Below are 22,793 nucleotides of genomic sequence, written 5' to 3'. Positions count from 1 at the left end.
AGGGAGGGGTGCATGTCTCAGTTAAGCTATTGAAGCCTGTAATTAGGGGTTTTATTAAATTATAAAAGACTTTTATAATAGTATGGTAACCTCTTAAACATATTATGTTTCAGGTGTTAGCTTCAATCACTTGTTAAATTCTCGTATGTTGAATATTAAATAAATGGAAGATATAAATATTGGCTTTATTTGATTTCGTTACTTCATCTCATGTATGTAATAGCATAAATTAGATATCAAAGATCACTTACCTAGGCAAGGAAAGAGAGACAGATAGAAGAGAAATAACTTGGGGGATGCCCCCACCAACTATTTCCAACTTATCTGAATTAGATAAGTGGATAATAAAAATACACGCAATAATGTGAGTGAATAATAACTAATACATGTGGCATACCCAGAGAATATTCTGTGGTAGTATTCCCATCATGATCTGAGCTGAAATGAGAGCTCAAGTAACTGTCTTAGGCACAGCAGGTCTGGGCCTGACTGGTGGACTAGAACAAATGAATTACTGGGCCACCTGAGACAGGTAAGGGATTAGCCCTGAGCTCGTGGATCTGTCATGACACAAATATGGCACCCAGTAGTTTACTCTCATCATACTTACTCTTGGTTTGAGATTCATAGAGTCGAGGCAAGATGCCATGTGAGACCTTCCAAATGCAGTGAACACGAAATCAGAGCAAAACCTTTTCCATCACTCACTCACCAAAATGACCATCAGTTCTCCTGAAGGCTGATTTTTCTCCTGAGCAAGCCTCAAGTGGAATTTCCCAGTGTTGTTTTCACACTTCTAATTTAAATTGTAACACTTCTCCACTTACCTACTCTGCATGTTCCAGCAGAGGGTAGCATCATGGTTGTCTGGGGACAGTGGTATTAAAATGTCACTTAGAAAAGGAGCACTGGTTTCAGGAGTAAAATAAACAAGAAGCCCCAGAAAGTAGACAAGGGAAAGACCATGAAGTTGAACAGGAACACGGTCTAGTAGGCAGTCCCAGACTTGGGCTTTTTCTGAGCTCTGCAGTATTGCTTGTGAGCTTCTCACTGGTGTTTCCTTGATTGGGCTCCTCTGATGGAACATTATTGTGGCTCCAAGGTGAAAATGCTGTGAAGAGCCAAACTGTTAAAGACACTCAAATAGTAGCTGCTATTGATGCCCTGCTCATAGTGCTTTGGCCTTCATGGTTCCCTTACATGACCATGGTTTTCTATCAGCAGCTCCTGCAGCTCTCTGCCAAGAGCATTGTCAGGATGGGAGCATGCTCAGTTCATCCAGAGCAGGCCAGAAGGTAACGCCCCAGAAGCAGCCCTCGCCAATGAGGGGGGAGATTTCGTAGGTAAGTACTCCAATCTCCTTACCCTCTGATAGGACAACTCTGAGGCATGTTCTCTAGTCTCGCAGAGCTCCCCAGTGGGGCTGATCCCTGTTGCTCACGATGATAATCTGCTCATGGACACACCTGCCTTGGCTTTCTTCCCTTTCCCATCTCACTTCCACCCTTACTGGTGCTTCCTGGATCACCTCAGGTGAAGCACTTGCACCTAAATCCTTGTCTCAGAGTGTGATTCTGGGAGAATCTAACCTAAAACACTAGGTTAGTTGGGAGACAGGAAATATTAAAGAACAAAACTCCAACTTATTAACTCACAGCATTTTAGAGATGGAAGTTTTAGAGTTTTCTGGCTTAGGAAGAAAAGTGATTCATCAAAGACCATGTATTTTTCTCAGGTCCCTGACTTTGGCTAATACTACCACCATTGTTTTAGTTACTGTGGCCAGAAACCCGGAATATGAATCTTGAGCACATTGACAAAATTACTGACAGTGGACTAGAGTCATCCCTGTGGCAGGGTCCTCAAGAAACTGACTCTCATTTCCTACAACCTAGACCTGAGGTCCACATGAGTTTTCCGCTTTTCCTTAGGTTCTCTGAGATACCCATATCCTTTCATTATTGTGTTTGTTTGTATTTGTTTGCTTTTTTGTCTTTTGCCAGCCAGAGTCAGTTTCTGTGGCTTACAAAGATCCAATACATCCTCCTCTTCATACCATGAGTCCAATTGCCAAGTCTTTTTGATTCTTTCTTCAAAATGCCTTGGATCTATTTATTCCTTACCATATCCTAATGCAGATGCTGGCTTTTGTCTTAATGCATGCTTTTCTTGAGCCTCCTGCCATCATCCCAGACTCACGCCTCAAATCCACTGGGGCCAACAGTCCTGAACCAGGTCCTGGCTCCCACACTCCTGCACCCCTGGGTTTGTTTTAAATCTTTTAGAGGTCTTGGCAAGGCTAGATCTGGTCCTCACTTCTCTTGTTTCCAAAATAAGGAGTTTCACCTAAATTATTGATTCCCGATCAGGGGCCATTTATTATATTTCAGAAACATAAGCTGTATTATTCTTTGGGGAACATAGGCTTACTAAAGCATGCAGTTGATTTATTTTGATATTTATTTTTGATTATATCACCTTGATGCAAATAAACTGGTCAGCTCATGTTTATCAGAAGCCCTAACAGACAACTCCGTGTTACTGGCAAGTGAAAATGGGGAAATAAGTGAATTTTACTAAATGAATACACATTGTTTCAAATCATGGGCTCCATGTTGGCTGGCAGTGGGGGGCTGAGAGGGCAGGTAAGGAGGGAGTGGATGTATCAAGGAACTGGCTAAAATAGGGGACTTGGGGCTTGGAAGTCCAGAAATTCCTTGATACGAGACCTATAAGGTCCTTTTCAGCTGTGTGACTCCTCATTATTCAAATTTTTATGACCTTATATAACTTCCAGGTTGGTCACACAAAAAGTTTTTCTGACCTTCATTGTCCTCCGCTGTTCTATTGGTCCAGCCTTAGGGTAACCCGCTTCTTTAACTTTCCCGCAGTCACCTGTCCTATGTTCATCATGCTCACTCCTGCCTCAGTTGGAATGTCATCCCTACTGTTCTTTGCCCTGAAAAATCTGTCCATCTTTTAAGACCCAAGTCAAGTCCAACTTCTTCTTGGAGGTCTTCCGTGGCTGCTCCGGCCCTCTTTGAGCTTCTCTGTTGGGACCCTGCAACCTGTGAGTATCCATGCCACACAGTTTAACACTGAATTTCGCCCTATTTTGCTTGATTTCCTTCATCACAAGCATATTGATCTTGTATCCTCAATTAGACGTTAAGCTTTTGAGGGCAGGGATCCTGCCTTATTCTTCCAGATCTTCCATAGCAGCAGGTATTGAAAGATGACCTATAAATTGGTGGAATGTCAGGATCAGGGATGTGCAAGGCTTGATGAAGTCACACAGAGTTAGTGACAGTACTGAGACTGGAAGGTAGGTTTTCTGACTTTGTACAGTTTTCCTTCTGCTGTACCTCAGTATTCTTTGTAACTTACAGCTGGTTAAACAGTTTTACGTCACCCTCTGGAAATCACAAATGATCAGAATCTGGAATATATCCATAGTCTAATAGTTCCAAGCAGTGTCTGCAGCATAACATACATGCAAGTTATATAAGTGCAGACAATAGGTAACCAGAAATCTCAAGGAGCTGTTAAATGGGAGCTCCTAAACAGGGTGGGAGAAGAAATGCCTTAAGGATGCCTAAGGGCAGGACCCCATGCAGAACAGAACAGATGTGAGCTCCTGAGACATCTGAGGAACAGGCAGGCACAGCTACCTGACTTGACTGCAGCTTTCATAAACGACGAGTAGCTCAGTAAGGCAGGCAGGCTGGTTAGTGAGCAAAGAGATATGGTGCCTGATGTCATGCCCTTCAAGTTGTGGGATAGTTGAGATGTTATGTGCATAGTCTCGCTAAAGAATTATTGGTCACGTGTTGGCTTTCCAGCTTCTCTCAAGTGACCTCTTCAAATGAGAGACATTGATCTACACATTTTGTTTTGTATTGCTACCAATGCGTGCAGTGGTCCACCCTACTGGCTGTAGGTAAGGGTGTTGCTGAGGCAAGCTTTCTATCTGTAGCTTTAACTGGGGGAACCAGCTCTCTTTTGCGAGGAGGGGTAGCCAGGAGACCTTCTTCTCTCCTTGTTGTTGGGTGAAGCCTTTTTAAACCTCCTGAAGATCTGGGCCAGAAGAACTGTGCTGAAGAGGGAGAAGCCATTGTGTGGGGCTGACTAATATATAGTCTTTTAGAGAGCAAAGTAATGCCCAAGGGTCCTTGTCAATAGGATTTGGGAAGAGATTTGAGCTCTGCTGAGTCCCCTGTTGATCTCTAAGAGATAACTGAGCTTCAGGGGCCAGGGCCACCTCTACACAATGACTCTGCACAATAATAAAATTAGCTACCACTTAGTGAGTGCCTGCCATGTGCCAACTTGTTAGGTATACTTTATCTAATTTACCTTATTCAATCTTTACAAAATCCTGCAGAGTGTGCATTAGTGCTCCCATTTTATAGATGCAGAAACTGAGAGTCAGTAACTTGCTCAAGACTACACATTGGCTGGGACTCAAACACAGATTACCAAAATCAGTAGCTCTACCAGAACTTTACTATAAAAGTTGCCCCCCAGGACAATTTCAAGGTAATTTCTCTGTATATAAATCTATTGAATTAAACAAACAAATTTTGAAGCAAAAATAACACAGAATTAGTGGGGGGGGAAAAAAAAAAAGACCAATTGTAACCCAGCTGAATACAAACTCTTCTCACTGCCCAGAGCAGTTTCATGAGAAAAGGCCTGGGGCTGGGCATGCTGGAAGGTGGTAAGTGCTATGGAGAAAACTAAAGCAGAGCAGGAGGATAGAGAATGTCAGGGTTGGTGTGGGATGATGGCAGTTTTACAGAGGTGATCCAGGAAAGGCTCCAGGAGAGGATGACATTAAAACAAGACCCTTTGGAAGGAGGTGAGGGCAATAACCATGTTGATATCTGGGAAGAGTGCTCCAGGCAGGGGAACAGCAAGAGCAAAGGCTCTGAGGCAGGAGTGTGCGAGGCATATTCCAGGAATAGCAAAGAAGACAGAGATGCTAGAATGCAGCCATCCAAGTGGAGAGTAGTAGGAGGTAAGGTCAAGAGGTATTGGAGGACCACATTGTGTTAGGCTTTGTGGTTTTTGCAAAGAACATAGATCCTTCTCTTTTCTCTGGAAAATATAAGGCAAGTCTTCTGGGCATCTGGAATTTGCTTGGTCCTCCTTCCCCTGGTGTGTCAAGATGTCGTGAAGTACACTGAGGAAACTACTGACCTTGGCCACACCTGGCCAAGTAAGCAGGTTTTTGTTGTTGTTGTTGTTAGAGTCTAAGACTGGGTCTCCCAGAAACAGACCCTGACTCAAATATTTGAGTACAGGTAATTTACTGGAGAGGTGAAGGAGGAACCAGTAGGAGAGTGGGGAAGGAAATTGGGAAGGGAAAGCAGCCAGTGAAAGGTATATTACCAAACCAGTTACCATCCAGGGAAGCAGAAACCTAACCCTGGGAGCCAATGTAGAACATCTGCCTCGGAGTTATCCCACCCAAGGAGTGAGGAAGTTGGGGTATTTATACACCAATCCTTGCTAGTCAGTGGTTAACACTGCTTCTGAGGGTCCTTAATTCCCCAGCATTTCCAGTCTGCTACATCAGTGGACAACGTGGCTCAGTGCCATTGTGCCAGGGAAACCCTCAGGCAAAGAGATGCCAGTCCTGGTAGCTGAAAGTCAGTTTCATGCCCTAAATTGGTAAGGGTGGGACTATGGACAAGCAAGCACCAACAGAGTTGCTGGCCTCTCTTAAGAATTTTGAATCTTATCTCTATGTCACTTACTAGGAGAGGAGGAATAGAACTGCCGCCCCGCACTGCCCCGCCCCAACTACAATAACAAAACTTCGGCTGGAATTCTCAGAGGCAATAAATGAAAACTTGGGATCAGCATATAGATCACCCTCAGCCCTCTTTGTTTCTTTTAGCAAAAAATAGCTAATCTATAAAACACACATCGATTTCAAACACCAGTCTTTTAAAAGGAAAGAGAGAGAACATTTATTGCTAATTACTATTGTCAGAGTGAAGATTATTTCTTGGCAAACAGTACAGGGAGCTTTTGCAAAGATGCTCATTAATATCATCCACAATTCATGGAAACCTATTCTGACAGATGAGCAACCCTGTGACAGTATTCATACTGTCAGGGATACTGACTACAAGAATTGGGGGAGGGAGCATTTCTTCCTACCAGGAGCTCTAACCTGCTCACCTCAGCCCAGGTTGCTCCCTCTGTAATGAGATGCTTATTGTAGCACAATAAGAAGAGGCATCAGTAAAATCTCCCTCCTCCAGCAAGCCTGACATGCCAAACGTTGTGTCCCGGGGGAAGTTATATGGCCTTTGGGAGAGCTGGGTAGACTTTGTCCCAGTCAGTTGCTGGTATTCTGGTAGCTTGGGATAGTTTTGTAGAGCCAGTGCACTAAAAATGGTTTCCACATTTTTTTAATAGTTGAAAAAAACATCAAAAGAAGAATAATAACTCAGGACACCTGAAAACTCTATGATAACCAAATTTCAGTACTCATAAATACATTTTTACTATAACCCAGCTATGCTCGTTTGCTTTCGTCTTGCCTGTGGCTGCTTTTGCTCTATGATGGCAGAGTTGAGAAGTTGTGACAGAGACCACATGGCCCACAAAGCCTAAAATATTTACTATCTGGCTTTTTACAGAAAAGTTTGTTGACCCTTGCAATAAAGAATGGTTTTGGTGAGAGTCTGCTCCCCTGACTAAATACCTAGCGCTGAGATGAGATACCTGTTCAAAGCCAACAACCACAGGTGGGTAAATCCGCTCCCAAGGATTATTGATATGCAACTGAACGCAGACCAGATCTTGATCCTGAAACTGACCCATACTTGCGGCTAATTGGAAAGAGTTTTATACTTGTCATCTTCATCCCTGTGGTTCTTAAGCTGAGAGACTTCTCCTGAAGTAAACAGAAGCAGACGGAGAGGGAGGCCTGGGTAGACAGGTGCTTGCTGAGGACAGTTTGTAGGACTTAACATAGTCATATCTTCTGATATTCCTACTTCTTCTGAAGCTACCACATTGAATATGTGAGATTATTGGAATTCAGCTTTTCACCAGTCCTATAACTCATCATTCAATAATGCCAGTTTTATCAAAATCAAAATAAAAAGCCTGGTGAAATCAAAAGCCTGATGAAAACATTGCTAGAATATTCTGGGATGTTGCAGAGCTGTAGAGGAGGACCTCTTAGTAGCATGAGCATATGGATACTGGAGTCTCTAAATTTAATTCCAGCTCAGCTATTTGCAAGTTATGCAACTCTGGGCATGTTACACAATCTCCCTATTCTCTAATTCCCCATTTATAAAGTGAAAATAGTAATAGTGTCCGCCTCCTAGGGACTCTTTGGGGATTAGTGACATGTACACCCAAAGCAGCCTAGCAAGGTGTCTGGCACGTAGAAACAGCTCAAAGAACGTTAGCTATTGTTATTGTTTACAAACTGGAATTTGGGAACTTTCAGTTGGCATATTATTTGTGCAAATGATATTAATGAAAAAGTACTTCACCAGTGCTTCCTGACTCACCCAAATGACATTATGTGTCCTAAAAGGCTAAGTGTCCCTTCTTTATGCTCCTCGTAATTCCTGTACCTATATCTCGATACTTAATACAAAGTTCATGGAATTGATCTGATAAGAATTGAATTGTAGAGCTTTTGGACCAGAGTGAATTTTAGTCTTATACCCAGGTTCTGACACAAAAATTTGAGTGTACTAAATGTTGAATTAAAACTGACATGATAATATATTGCTACATGTCACAGAAATCAAAGCTTCTAACATTTCTGCTAGCCATAACACCCACATATAAAACTCTTGCCAAGAGGGTCAACATTTAATTTGTACAAATATTTATTGAGCATCTACTACATACCAAATACTGCAGTAGTGCCTGAATACAAAGATGAATAAGGCACAGTCCTTGAACTCAAGGAACTCACAGTCTAATGAACAATTAGCAAAACACAGGAAATATCTGTGGATGAGTTCATACCATGTTCCTGCTCTGGTCTGGCCGGACTGTGGAAGACTACAGATATATGGGTGTAAGGTGTTGGGTAAGTTAGAAGGGCCACCTTGGAAAAGCAGTCTTTTCACAACCCATTAGAATGGAGTTCAGGCTCTGTTATAACAATATGTCACCTGGTATGAAGAAACTTGATCATTTACAAATCAATAATTCCTATGTTTCTGGTGCTATGGCTCTCTCAGCAGTCAGGCAGGGTGCCTTGGGGCTGGGTGGCACTTGCAGGGATTCTCAGCTTTAGCCATGGGTGCTGGGTGGGAGTTGCCTCTGAGCATCCTGTCTCAGTAACCAGTAAGTATAGTTTTCACAGTACTTCTTTCAAGCTCCACCCCTGCTGTCTCACTGGTGTCACAGTGGTGTTGCTGGGCTGTGTGGTCCACATGCAGTGTGGCTCCATCATGAATCTCTCTGTAAGGCAGCACAAGGACCCAGCAGTCCGCAAGACCTGGAGTCCAGCTCAAGGAAGCATAACGTTTGAATCGCTGGTCTGCAGGAAGTTGTTAATTGTATTATTCACAATAATACAATGTCACGTTCTGACAATTGCACCAATTTGTTTGATAACTGGAAATCTAAGTTTAAGAAAAAAAAAAGCGGGGGAGAGTAAAAAGAAGGCAAGCTTGTGTGTTTGATTAAACACAAGAGTTTATCCTCAAACCACTTATAAATCTGGTATTATAAACAATGTATAGATGTCTCCGTGACAAAGACAATGGTAAAATATGGAGATCAAGTCAAAGCATTCTGTATAGGGAGTTATCATTTGTGAGTGTGTGTGTGTGTGTGTATGTGTGTGTGAGAGAGAGAGAGAGAGAGAGAGAGCAACACTGATATTGATCAGAACACTGAGAAAAAGCCAGCCTCTCCTAAAGAAATATTCACTTATAGCAAAGCAAGCATATACATTCCAAAGACAAAGATAAAGGCATGCATGGGGCCTGTGGAATTTCTAAGGGCTTGGCTCCTGTTTTTAGATGTGCAGACCCTCTATTTGGAGCTCCAGGTGGCCCAGCTCTAATGTCAAGTCCAAGCCACGGGCATCAGCATGAGATGCACCCATGTACCATCACCTGTCAGGTGTTGGAGGTAATGTGCATGAGAGGTTGAGAGCAGGAAAGGTGGAAAGCGTTATGGATAACCCCCAACAGCAGCTAAACAAATCTAGGCAGAACTTTGTCTGTAATGGAATTAATGAACAACAATTTACTTAAAATGACATCAAATATTTAGGGACACATTTCGTGTTCTACAGATGTTACCTAAGTATAAACATAATGCAAGAATAGTACTTAGGGGACTCAAAACATCACAAATTGCTTGATGTAAAGTGGTAAAATAGTCTGTTATTATTGTCTGCTTCTTGGCGGAGTTCTTCTTTTGTTAAACATTAGAATAAAGTGACATCACTTTGTCACTTAGCAAATGGTCCTCTGCCTTCTAAGCTGTCCAGAAGATGGTCTAGGTGATAAAGTGCAGCACCAGCTTGATCTTGCTTTGGCTAGCCGCTTCTATCCCGCACTACTGCTATCATTCAGCACCTGTCTGGTCGGCAACCTCACCATGTGTCATTGCTCAATGTCTCATACCCCAGATCCCATGCATCACAGTCAAGCCACACAGCTCTGAAGGTAAATTACCCACCTTCTTAATGTCAGCTGCTTCAGTGGCTTTGCCTCGCCATCCACTCTCTGCAAATTTGGTTCTAGCATTAAATGAAAACTCCAGATCCTGGGTTTTTGCAACAAAATTCAAATTTTGCTCTGCAGAGCACACTTCTCTTTTTCTCTAATCTCAGATTAAAAGCACATAAAATGTGAGGAGCAGGCAGAGTTAAGCATCCCCTTGTTGACCAAAAAAATCAAAAGAAAGGGACTGTGCACTGACATGAGTTTACAATTGGCCAGAGCTCCCAAGATTCTGCTGGTTGGACCTTGTACTGCTTCCTTCCCTTTGCATGGATGGAAACATGGGCTTTCCAGCAGATGAGTGTTTTCAATTGGTTGAGGTGGCAGTGGCCCTGCATCTTAGGTATATAGTTTCAAACAGTTGACCTCTTCTAAGAAGTAGATTTTTTGTTGATTTATTTCATTACATTTTTTTCATTAATCTACTAATTTTTTTTCCCCTATGGTGAATACACAAGCTAGTAAATCTTGAATAAGAACCAAGAGTTGACTACACTCTAGAGGCCAGGAAAGGCAGTACTCACCTGAGGAAGGGGAAGAAGCAATGATCCCTGAAAGATGAAGCTGCCCAGATCTGTGGAAGTTCTACCCATTTCCTCATAGAAGGGAATGGTACCTGTACATTTAGGTGCAGAATCATCATATCTGATGTGTGCCTTTCAGTTCTGGGTGTCTATGAGTAACTTCTGAATAGGGATGTGTAGTTTATTGGTGTTAATAGATATTTAAACTGTGCTGATACATAGAAGTAAGATGTGATTTTATTATAGCCTGTTTCAGAATTTTACAAGGTCCAGAGTGGAGTGCTAATATAAATGTAACCAACATAGTATATTCATTAACAGTACCCATAACCAGGACCTAGTGATTTACCTCTTTGCATTTCATTAGGAGAGGCATGTTGGGAGTGGCGGTGGTGGTGTGTTAGTTTGTTTGGCTGACGTAACAAAATAACACAGACTGAGTGGTTTACACAATAGAAATTAATTTTCTCCTAGCTTTGGAGGCTGGAAATCTAGATCAGGGTTTGGTTTCTTCTGAGGCATATCTCTTTGGCTTATAGATGGCCACCTTCTCACTGTGTCCTCACATGGTCTTTCCTCTGGTGTCTCTCTGTGACCGAACTTCCTCTTCTTATAAAGACATCAGATTGGATTAGAGCCCACCCTAATGGTTTCATTTTACCTTAACTACCTCCTCAAAGACCCTAGTCCCAAATACAATCACATTCTGAGGTACTAGGGGTTAAGGCTTCAACATATGAATTTTGGGGAATACAGTTCAGCCCATAGCAAGGGGATATAGGGAAGGCTGTAGGATAGATATTTTTAAAAGTTAAAATTTGTATAGGATTTGGTAGTTTCAAATGCTTCATGTAAAACTTAATTTCTAGGATTCCAGGGACTATATTTTAATGATTTCTGGATCATGTCAGAACACTTTAGAAGTTTGTTTTTTTTTTCTTTGCCAGAGATGAGAATTAACAAAAAGGATAAAGGAATTTATATTTTCACTTTATGGACATAAACAGCATAAAGTTTTACTCCACATGTTGAACTGTGTAAGAAACATATCTCTAGGTCTTCAGTTTCTAATTCTGAATCTGAGCCCTCATCTTACTCATCTGGCATAAAATTCCACCCCAGTTGGAGTTCCTTCCTTGCTCTACTGTGGCCATTCAAGATCCCATAGGCCTCAGGCAGAGCAGAACTTCAGGAAGGATTTCTGACCCTAGGTCTACACTGGCTACCTAAGCGCTCCATGAATATTTGTTGTCTGGCTAATATGTTCCTTGCCCAAGCCTCATGGTCTCTTAGAAGCAAGTAGTGCCTGCAGCACCCCAGAGTGGCCTGGGAGGTCTAGGCATCTCTAATTTTTTTCTAGCCTGGGTCATTTAGGGTGGCCAGAGCTTCACTCTCTGGGGGTAGCTGCAAAAATCTCTAGGATGTGCAGTCTCTCTGCTCAGCCCCTTTTCCTATGGACTGCACTCTCCTGGCAGTTGTGCAATGAGAATGTGAGGGGCGAGGAAGGCAGCTGGCTGTGCAGTCTGAATTCCGCCGTTCTAGGAAAATGCAGACACAATTTAGGGATGGCTGCCCAGACCTCAGTGTATTGTACCATATCATGTGTGTGCGGCACTGCTCCAGAACCATAGATTTAATTCCAAACTTGACAGTTGTGCCACAGGCTATGAAATATTTACATTGTTTTTCTAAATATATATTGTTTACTTTACAGTCTATAAAATATTTATGTGGAAACATTTTCTAAAGATACTATATTCCAAATATTATTTCTACACCACTGAATATTGGACTGGGAGTCAGGAGACCTGGGTTCTGGTTCTGGCTTTTGGTTACTAGCCTGTGTGACTTTGGGTGGGTCAATTCACTTCTCTGATTTTCTCATGTATAAAGCAAGGGGAAGGAACTGTGAAATATCCAAGATCCTTTTCAGCTGTAACACTTTCTGGTTCATTTCCTCTAGGCAGGTACAGACAGGCAGCCCTCAGCCCATAGCAATCCCTGAGCATTCTGCCAGAGATACCCTTGTGAGTTTTCATCATAGCACAGAAAGGAGTACCCTGTCAAATGGAAGAAGAGCATCCCAGTGTGGATGGGAGCAGAGTCTGATGTCTAAATTGCAACAAGAAAAAGAAGTCAGCACTACAAATAGTCTTAGAGGCAAACAATGGCAAAGAATATAGGCTTTGGAGCAGGGCATATCTGGTGGTGAGCCCAGCTTTGGGGCTCTCTATTTTGTGATCTTGGGCAATTTGTTTCAATCTCGGAACCCCAGTCGTCTTATGTGTAAAATAAGGAGATTAATACTAAGTACTCCCTGGTGTCGTTTTGAGGATTCCTTTAGTTGGAAATGTGAAGTGCATTTTATATTTGATATGGGATATAGTAAGGGTTCAGTAAACATTAACTATTAATCTTGTTATTGGTTTATCAAAAAGTCATCTATCAAGAGACTGCAAATCTCCTTCAAATATCTCCTCAATTATGCCTATCAAATTCTCCCCAAAGAAACGCTTCTGGATTCCCTCATATTTATAAATGGGTTCCTTTACCTGCTAATTTGTTGTCATACAAAATAGATCATAATTGTGAAGATAAAGTTAAGAATTTTGTGGAGTAGGCTATTAGTCCATATCATTTGAATATGATTTTATGATTAACCATTACATTAACTTGTTTACTTGCAAGCTCTGGGAAGATTTGAACCACACAGTGAATGAGGATGTCTTTTAATGTTAGGGCATCTTTTCCAGGTTTGCCTGGGACAGTCCTAATTTATGCTCCTTGTCCTTCAGTTATTATTTAAAATGTAACTTTTTACTCTCAGAAGTATCCTGGTGTAGACAATAATTTATAAAATTACCCTATTTAAGTTAATGCTTGTTGGGTTGATTGGTTATTGCTATAAAAAGCTATTTGGGAATACTGTTTTCACAAAGAAGTCAAATTAGACATACATCATGTCAACTTCAGTCATTTTCTGGAGGATCTAATTCTTGAACATGTGAGTGTGGCCTGCAAAGGGCTGGAAGCTACCAAAGATGGCTATTTAGGAGTTTCCACAGGGATAGATGTCTCAAGTGTGTCCAAAGTCTTAAAATCAAGCTGGAACTATAATTTGAGGAAAAGGATTATGAAAACTCTTGATAATATTATTAAGATTTTAACTTTTCCTTCCCTCCTTCCCTCCCTCCCTCCTCCCTCCCTCCCTCCTCCCTCCCTCCTCCCTCCCTCCCTCCTTCCCTCCTTCCTTCCTTCCTTCCTTCCTTCCTTCCTTCCTTCCTTCCTTCCTTCCCTCCCTCCCTCCCTCCCTCCCTCCCTCCCTCCTTCCCTCCCACTGTGCTATGCAGTGAGAACACAATGGGGAACAAGTTCAGTATGGTCCATTCTCGCCTCCAGGGGCTCACATATTACAGAAGGACACAGATGAAACAGAAGTTTCACCAGAAACTTTTTCAACAGAAAAAAATTAAGTATTGTGACAAGTTTAATAAAGGAAAAAAGAAAGAGCTAAGGTAGACCGTAACGGAAGCGTGCAGGAGAAATCTGTTTTTAAATTGGATTGTTGGAGAAGGTCTCTTGAGGACATGGCATTAAACAAGTGCAAAAGAGTAAAAGAGAGAAGTGCCACAGTATGTAGGAAAAACTACTGCATTTGAAGGCCCTGAATCAAGAAAGAATTGGGTATGTTTGGGTAACTAAGAGATCAGTGTGGCTAGAAATCGCTGAGCATGAGCAGAGCCTGACATGAGATGAGGTGGGAAAGATGGACAGTGACCAGGTCATGCAGGGCCCAAGAGTCTATATAAAGAAACTAAATTTTGTTCCAGGTGAAATAGAAAGCCATTAAGGAGTTTTAAGTGGGGGAATGGCATGATCCAATTTTTGCATAATGTTGATCTGATTTATGTTATAATTTACTTTCCTGCTGTGTGGAGAATGGATTGAGTAGAAGGAAGAACAAAAGTTGGCACTAGAGAGGGAGGTGTTGGAGTGGATCAGATGAGAGACGATGGTGGTCTGGCCTGGGATGGTGGTCGGTAGAGATGGACATGTTCATGACACATTTTTCAGGTTGGCTCTATAGGATTTGGTGGTAGGTTGGATACTGACAGTGTAGGAAGTAGAGAATCAAGAATGAATGCATGGGGCTTCCCTGGTGGCGCAGTGGTTAAGAGTCCGCCTGCCGATGCAGGGGACACAGGTTCATGCCCCGGTCCGGGAAGATCCCACATGCCACGGAGTGGCTAGGCCAGTGAGCCATGGCCGCTGAGCCTGCGCGTCCGGAGCCTGTGCTCCGCAACAGGAGAGGCCACAACAGTGAGAGGTCCGCTTACCGCAAAAAAAAAGAATGAATGCATGGTTTTTCCTCTAGGTGCTGGGTACTTATATGGGGAGGCGGAAAGGCAAGTTTGGGGGCTAGAAATAAAGATTTTTGTTTCAAAAATGTTCAAAACATTAAAATTGAGAGGTTTCTGATACATTCAAGTGAAGAGCATCAAATAGGCAGTTGGATAGGTAAATATGGATCTCTGAGAAGTACGGGCTGCAGTTATAAATTTGGCACTCATTAGCATATCCATAGAATTAAATATTGGGAATGATGAGATCACCAGGGGGGAGAGCATATACAGAAAAGGATGGAAGGAAGGAAGGGAGGAAGGAAGGGAGGGAGGGAGGGAGGAAAGAAAGGAAGGGTAGGACTGAGCCCTGAGTAATAGTAACATGTGAAACTGAGAGAGGAGATGAAGACAACAGTGGAGAAAAAGGAAAGATCCACTGAGATAAGAGTGATGTGACAAAAGCCAAGGTAAGAGAGAGTTCCAGGAAATAGGAAGTAGCCAAATAAGATGAGAACAGAGAAGTGTCCATTGGATTTGGTCACAAGGAAGGGGATGACCAGAGACCTGACAAGAGCAGTTGAATCATTGTTTTCAGTATTTGAAAATGATATGTTGGGACCTTAGAAGCAGGTGTATGGAGGGGATTGTTGGGGCCTGGGGAGGCCAAGAATAGGGCAGCTGGTACCTCTGTAAGTTGTAATTTACATGGTGCAGGTTGAACACACATTAGAAGGTCCAGAAGTGTTCCTGGATTGACGTTAAAAAAAAGAAACAAAAAATATCCTGCAGTTGACATTCCATTTTCACTCTGTGTGAGGCAATGTAAAGTCTGAAGGACACAGTCTCATAAAAGCCCAACATAGCTTTCTCTCAAAAATAACGTATGAAATGATTTAATTCTGTTACCCTCTGAACAGGATTGTTACAATATTATTATCCCAATTTAGAGATCCAGAAATTCAGGTTAAAAGACTAAGCATCTGGCCAAGACCACATAGCCTGTTGTGGGAGAGACAGGTGTTCCCTGGGTTGGCCTGAGTCCCAGTCCTGTGGTCTTCCCACTCCTACCCAGGAAAGAAATCCATGACTCATGACCCTCAGGCCATGTTAGCTCCCAGAGCAATGGCCTGGAAGACAGTCATTCTCTTTGTGTTTTACGTTTCTTCTCAGTTCTTTCTCCCTTTCCTTGGTAAACTTTCATTTCCTCCATTTTCTTTTTTGGCAATTCCTTGTGCAGTAGCTGGAGAACCAGTGACCTACTGGGGCCCATCCCTACCTCTTCCTCTTGGCTTTTAATTCTGTGAATGTTTCAACGTCGAAGGGCAAAAGGAACATGGCAAAGGCAAATAGGTGACTTACTATGGAGAGAAGGAGGGAGGGAGTGCACATGGGCAAGGGCATTATGTGAGAAACCATGAGGGCTGTGCACACGTGATTTAATTTTCAACAGGAGTCTTATCACATTCATGTACAGGGCTGGTAAAAACCTTTTTCATAATTCTTTTGAATGATTAGGTTCAGGAGGGCGTACATACACAGTGTAGTCACTATTCCCAAAATGAAGCCTGAACAGGCACATAGACAGTTTACACAGTTGTCTGAGCCTCACTTGGGGACCAGGGAGCACTAAGCCAGGCCAGGTGGCAGCCTCACCCTGGGAGTTCTGGTGTGCAGACCACTGGGCAAGCAGGATTTCAGAGGCTCAGAGGACAGAAACCCGGAGAGGATTTCTAGGCACTGTCCCAGGTGGTTCATTTAAAAATATCCTTCCCAGAGCAGGACATTCTGCATCTCCCCTGGTCACCTGCTCTCATGTTTTCAAGCTGCTCAGTGGCCACAATAAGAAAGGGATGGCTTTATAAAAGTTCCTCACAATGGTACTTTAATTAAAACAAAATCCTAGGGATTTCCTTGGTGGCACAGTGGTTAAGAATCTGCCTGCCAATGCAGGGGACATGGGTTCGATCCCTGGTCAGGGAGGATCCCACATGCTGTGGAGCAGCTAAGCCCACGAGCCACAACTGCGAACCCGCATGCCGCAACTACTGAAGCCCGCGCGCCGCAGCTACTGAAGCCCGCGCACCTGGAGCCTGTGCTCTGCAACAAGAGAAGCCCCTGCTCGCTGCAACTAGAGAAAGTCCACGTGCAGCAATGAAGACCCGACACAGCCAAAAATAAATAAAATTAAATTTAAAAAATCCTTCTGTGTTCTGTAATACTTAAAAGCTTCATTGTAATAAATGTTTGCAGAAATAAAGCTTTTCTTTGTGTTCCTTTACAACACAGGGAAAGCTGGCCACATTTCCACAGCAGTGTGGGATGCTGAAGAGGCAGGGCCTCTTGAATGTGGGATGAAAATTTATGAAAACAACATGCAAATCAGCATAGTTCCAGTGATTCATAACAAACAAACAAATGATGGTAAAGAGAACGATTGTGCCTCGTGGAGGATTCCTGACTCTGCTTATAGGGTTGCCCAGGTGTGAGAGTGTGTGTGTGTGTGTGTGTGTGTCTCAGTGCATGTGTGTGTGTGTGTGTATGCCTGTGTTTGTAAGGGTGACAGAGGAGAAGCAGTGAGATCTGAATGCTCCAAGGAAATTAGCACTTCAACTCTTTTTCGCTATGTCCTGAGACCTAGGAATGCCTTCCCTTGTCAGGAATAATAATTATTATTGAGATAAAACAGGGTTATATGTCCATTCAGTTGTGCAGAAGGACGTGTTGTAACATGGACACAACATGCAAGACTATGAGTCAGGCTGGGAGGAATCCCCTTAAATGCCGGCAGGGGGTGCCCTGCCCAGCCGTCCTTTAGAAGACCCAGCTCTGGAATTCTTCCCGGCTATGTCTCTGCCCTGGGAAAGGAATCTGCAGGTTCAATGGCACATGCCCCTCTGGAGCTGGCAATTTTCTTCCAGGTCACATTCTGGGGAACCAGAGAAATCCCAGAATTCTAGCATGGAACCTGGCCCACTGGATTGTTAGAAAGGTATGCTTGGCTAGGGAAGGGAATAGATTGTATTTCACAGTTTGCTAGCTTGACTTGTGACTTTTAGATGCCCAGCCCTATAGTATGTGAGTCTCCTTTAGTTCTCGAGCCCTGGTACCACCACTGTGAGGAGTAGGCCTGGCCAGAGGATGTTTTCTAGTCCTGCGTCAGCCTCTAGTGGTTATGTCATCCAGACAAATTCATTTTCTCTCTGGTCCTTGGATCCCTCATTGGTCAATCACAGTCATGGTGACGTTGGACCAGATAGCACTAAGTGCTTTGAGAGATAAACATCTCTACGAAAGGTAGGGCATTTGAAAATAGTCTCATGGGACTTCCCTGGTGGCGTAGTGGTTAAGAACCTGCCTGCCAAAGCAGCGGACACGGGTTCGAGCCCTGGTCCGGGAAGATCCCATGTACCACGGAGCAGCTAAACCTGTGCGCCACAACTACTGAGCCTGTACTCTAGAGCCCATGAGCCACAACTATTGAGCCTGCGTGCCACAAATACTGAAGCCTGTGCACCTAGAGCCCATGCTCCGCAACGGGAGAAGCCACCGCAATGAGAAGCCTGCTCACTGCAACTAGAGAAAGCCCATGTGCAGCAACGAACACAGCGCAGCCAAAAATAAATAAATTTATAAATGAGTCTCCTGTGCCTGATGATTCACAGGGGTTGTGATGCCAAAAGGAGAATGCATATTGCCAGTTCCATGCAAGTTGTATATTCATGATTTCTGAATTGAAATGGGATTCAGTGTTTTAAAAATCTGTTAGATTCGTCAAATGAGTGAATCTTGAAATATTAGACTTGCACACAATTGTAGGGTGCTACACTAATGAATTTAATTGTGCATACTTGGATTTACAGTCTTCTGAACTTAATATGCAATCTTATGCAAATAACATGCAAATAAGAATTCAAGTGCTTTATATAACCCACCCAAAGACTGTAGCACCATAACCTAGAGCTCATGATTATCAACATTTATCCAAATTAAACACTGTACCAAGTGATATAGTTTATGAATGAACTCTTGCAAGTCCTCTTCATTCAGGGCAAACAGGTGGCCTGCAAGCCCAATATATGGTGATTTTGGTGTAACTAATGCAGAAGTTACACCAAAAATGTATTTCCTTTTCTCACTTTCAAGTCAGTCCCCCTAACATCTGCCCCTACCCCCTTCTCACCTCATGAATAATTAGCTGGCAGATCTGGCAGTCAGACAGGTGCCTGTCAAAATGGGGACATGATAAACTCGTGCTTTGCTTCCTCTTCATTTTGCAGATAAGCAGCCCAAATATCCCAGCCTGCCTCAGACCCCTTTATTTTGATAAGTGTCTGATGCCAGAAAAGGTGGTCATTCTGGGGTGATGAGGGTTGCCTGCCCACTTGGTTTACCACTATCCTTCACAAATTGGAGATGCCCTGGTTTATCCTCCTTTGTATTCCATAGGCAGGAGAGTTACAACAGCAGACTATGGCCCAGGGAGCCCTGGTGGTACCTTCTGTGTCTCTGGCTTCCTTGAAGCACCTGCAAACAGGTTTAATAGTCCAGAGCAACGCTGTCCAATGAAAGTGTACTTCAGACCACAAATGTGAGCCACAGATATAATTTTCCATTTTCTAGTGGCATATTAAAAAAGTAAAGAGAAACAGGTAAAATTAATTTTAATAATATATTTTGTTTAACCGAAGATCCAAAATAGTATCATTTCCATTTGGGATCAATACAAAATTATTAATGAAACATTCTACCTTCTTTTCTCTCTTCAAACTAGGCCTTCAAAATATGGTATCTCTTTACCCTTGCATTACATCTCATTTGGGACTAGCCACACTCGAAGTGCTCGATAGCCCTGTGCGGCTGGCAGGTTGGACAGTGGAGGCACAGGGACCCCACCTTCCCTGACAGGGGCTTACCATTGCAGGAGGCTGGAGATGGGAGGAGGGAGAAACCTGGTTTTCAAATGAACGCACTGCCTGTTGATCTTTGCAGTAATATGGATAACCATCCTATCTTGTATGCCTACTTATGTAATTAATTAGCATTTATATAGCAGTATATGTTTGCAGAGTGCTTTATTGATATAGTTGCTAGTATATTTATCTACTTATATGTAATACTTCCATGTGTGCCTACCTGTGCTAATTGCTGCTATAATCATTGAAGTTATTTAAGAACACAACTCAGTTACCTTCAAGAACCCCAGCAACCATTTTAGTAACAAACATAAATTCCATCTGCCATCTCCAAAAGTTCTGTCTGTTTCACAAAGAAATTTTTTACCTCCAACCAATATTCTCCAAGTTCTTGGCTAACCTCAGAGTGAAAAACACGTTTAAAAGTAATCTAGTAACTGTCTTTTCCCCTTTGTCAGCTTCAGTTTCGCATGAATGAGATAGAAATTTAATGACATGTCTTCCAGTAAGAACAACAGCCTCAATACACAGCATCCCAACATGAAAAGGATAATTACAAGTAATGACCACTACCATCCAATAACACCATCTATAATATCAAATGTCATTCTCACTCCCAATCCAAAACTTCTTTCTGACAAATGGCAGAGTTCCTGAGTAGGAGTGGGACGAGAGTGCAGGCAGGCAGAGACCCAGGCACTGTGCCCTGGTCTCCCAGGTGACGTGGTACCCTCTTGAACTATGCCGTGGTTTCTCAGAAGAGAATCAGCCAGGGCTTGTTGAAGAGACAGGCAGAAGACGGACAACTGGGGAGACGAGGGAGCTTGAATAAGCAGTCCTGAGCTATAAGAAACATGGGATTGTGCTGCGGTTGGGAGATTTGAAAGAACATTCCACCTTATCCATTTCCCTCCCCATCTCGTCTTTCCCTCCCCCCAAATCAATGAGGGGGAAAAATTACAGCGCTCCAATTCATTCCATGGATCTGCTGCTCTCAGTGATTGGAAACGCCAGTGAGGGGAATGACATACATCATGTGATGAAAGGAGAGTACAGAAATATTCACCAACAGCTATGAAATGCTGCTGCTTCCATAGCAGAACCAGGCGGCTCCTGAATGGAACACAGCAACACCACCCAAGAGACTTAAGACCAGCTCTGCTCTGAAGCAATTTTGTGAGCCCAATATTGGGGATTAGAGACAAATATGAGAGATCTTATGCCACAAATCACTGCATACCCAATGCTTCTGCTACCTACTCTGGTGTCCCCTAGGGAAAAATCATTAAGCCTCTTTCTGTCTCTCTTTAAAATGGGAGCTAAATTAGTAACTTACCACAAAGGAGTGTTTTCTTAATTACTCATGTACAAATTGCTGGGTATTATTGAATGAAAGGTATCAAGGAGAATGCAGGCTATTACCATGATTATTTTTGCTCTAATATAAAGTAGCAGCCAAAGCCTTTCTATCTTTTGGATTATGTTTCAGTTCAGTGATACTTCAGGGAATGGCCTCTTAGGGCTCTGACCGCCATTAGCACAAGCAGCATTTCAAAGGCAAAGCCTGAGTGGCTGGCGTCCCCAGGCCTAGCTTGATTGATATGATTGGAAGAAAAGAGCAGATTTGGGAAAGGGAATGAGGGCTCGAGTAATGGCCGCGTCCTGAGCAGTCATATCGTGAAAGTATTCGTCTTTTTAACCCACTGCTTCCTCTCTCCAAGTGTGTCTGTTTCCCAGACTTGGTTTGAGGGCTGGCCTGGTGAGGCCAGGGCACCCAGACTGATTGCTGCCGGAATCACACTCTGACTTGTTCTGAGGCATCAGACCTGATCACAGGCATCATAAATAAACATGGGTTGACACAGTATTTCCTTGCTAGAGAAGATGAGAGACAAGCTTTCCTCCATGTTGTCTCTAAGGGCATGGGGAAGGAGGGATGTGGGAGGCAACTTTTCAGACAAATGCCAGAACTGCAGTTTCCTTGAAATCTTCCCAGAGCCAGGGTCTTGTCCTTCCACCAACGGTCTTGCCCCAGGACCAATACCAAAATGAGCACCACTCATTTAAAAGGGCAATGGTCCTGTCCAGTGAGGGTTTGGGAGTCACACCCTCTGCCTGGGGAATTCAGATTGATAGTAATTGGCCCTGATGTACTGTTGCATCTTTGAATCATACTGTGATTGTATCTTCAGTGGGAATGTGGGCTAAAGAGAAAGTGACACATATAGTAATTATGCTAGAAAATTGGTGGCGTTAGCATAAGGCCTTGGAATAGTTTCTATGGAATTCTTTTGATCAAAACATTTGCTCTGTTGGAAAGGATACTATAGGATGCTTTTGAGTAATTAGACAAGTTCCATAGTCCAGTGGGACAGAAGGGAGGGGAAGATTATCACTTGCTAGATCTCTCTGTTATACGTAGAGTTGTTTACGCATTTTGCTAAAAAAAAAAAATCTTCCTCATGAATTTCAGCATATTATTTTTACTGTTAATGTCCTAATGATAGTGACAGGAGAGTGTTTAAACCCTATTTAGCTTCTGACTCTCTATATAGAAAAATTATTTCTCCTCCCGTATACAATTTTTTGACCATTCATTAGTTGTACTGCTGCTTTTGTAAGTTTATTTACCGCCTTCTAAATATGTATCTTAATTTACACTTCTAGTCCCACGGGGAGCCTATAAAATGTAAAATCTTGTATAATAGCAGAGACAGCCACAAATATTTTAATATACAGGGCTGCTTCTGAATTCTAATTTTGCAGATGGCGTGAAGTTCATTTTGTAGCAGCTATTGAAAACTAATAAATGCCATCCACATCACTCAGCATTGTCAATAACCCAGCAGACTGTGTGCCCAGAGATGTGGGGAAGCAGGAGCAGCTCCCAGTTCTTCCCTAACCAGCCTCCAGCTGCAAGCCTCATAGCTGCCTTGCCTTATCAGCTGCCACAATACAATTCAGGTCAGCGATGAGGCGAGTCTTTTTGTATTTCTCATCTTCCAGTGGAGAGATACTCGCAGGAGGGTAACTGCTGCACAGAGCACACAGGGGAGAAAGGTGAGCTAGCCCCTCCCGTGCTTGTTCTCTTTACTTTCCTCAAATGCAAGAGATGAGCTGAAGAGGAGGAGCAGCAGGGAAATGGCAGAGAGGGCGCCTCCAAACCTGGTCAGAAGCTCGGGCAAGTGGCAGAGAGGATGCCGCCAAATCTGGTCAGAAGCTCGGTGAGAAGTTGTTGTGCACTGAATGTTTGTGTCTCCCCCACAGTCACATGTTGAAGCC

This window comes from Monodon monoceros, unplaced genomic scaffold, assembly GCF_005190385.1.
Source record: "Monodon monoceros isolate NGI ecotype Baffin Bay Population unplaced genomic scaffold, NGI_Narwhal_1 Super_Scaffold_12, whole genome shotgun sequence".
Taxonomy (NCBI): Eukaryota; Metazoa; Chordata; class Mammalia; order Artiodactyla; family Monodontidae; genus Monodon; species Monodon monoceros.
The sequence above is the reverse complement of the archived record's forward strand: the minus strand, read 5'-3'. Positions refer to the sequence as shown.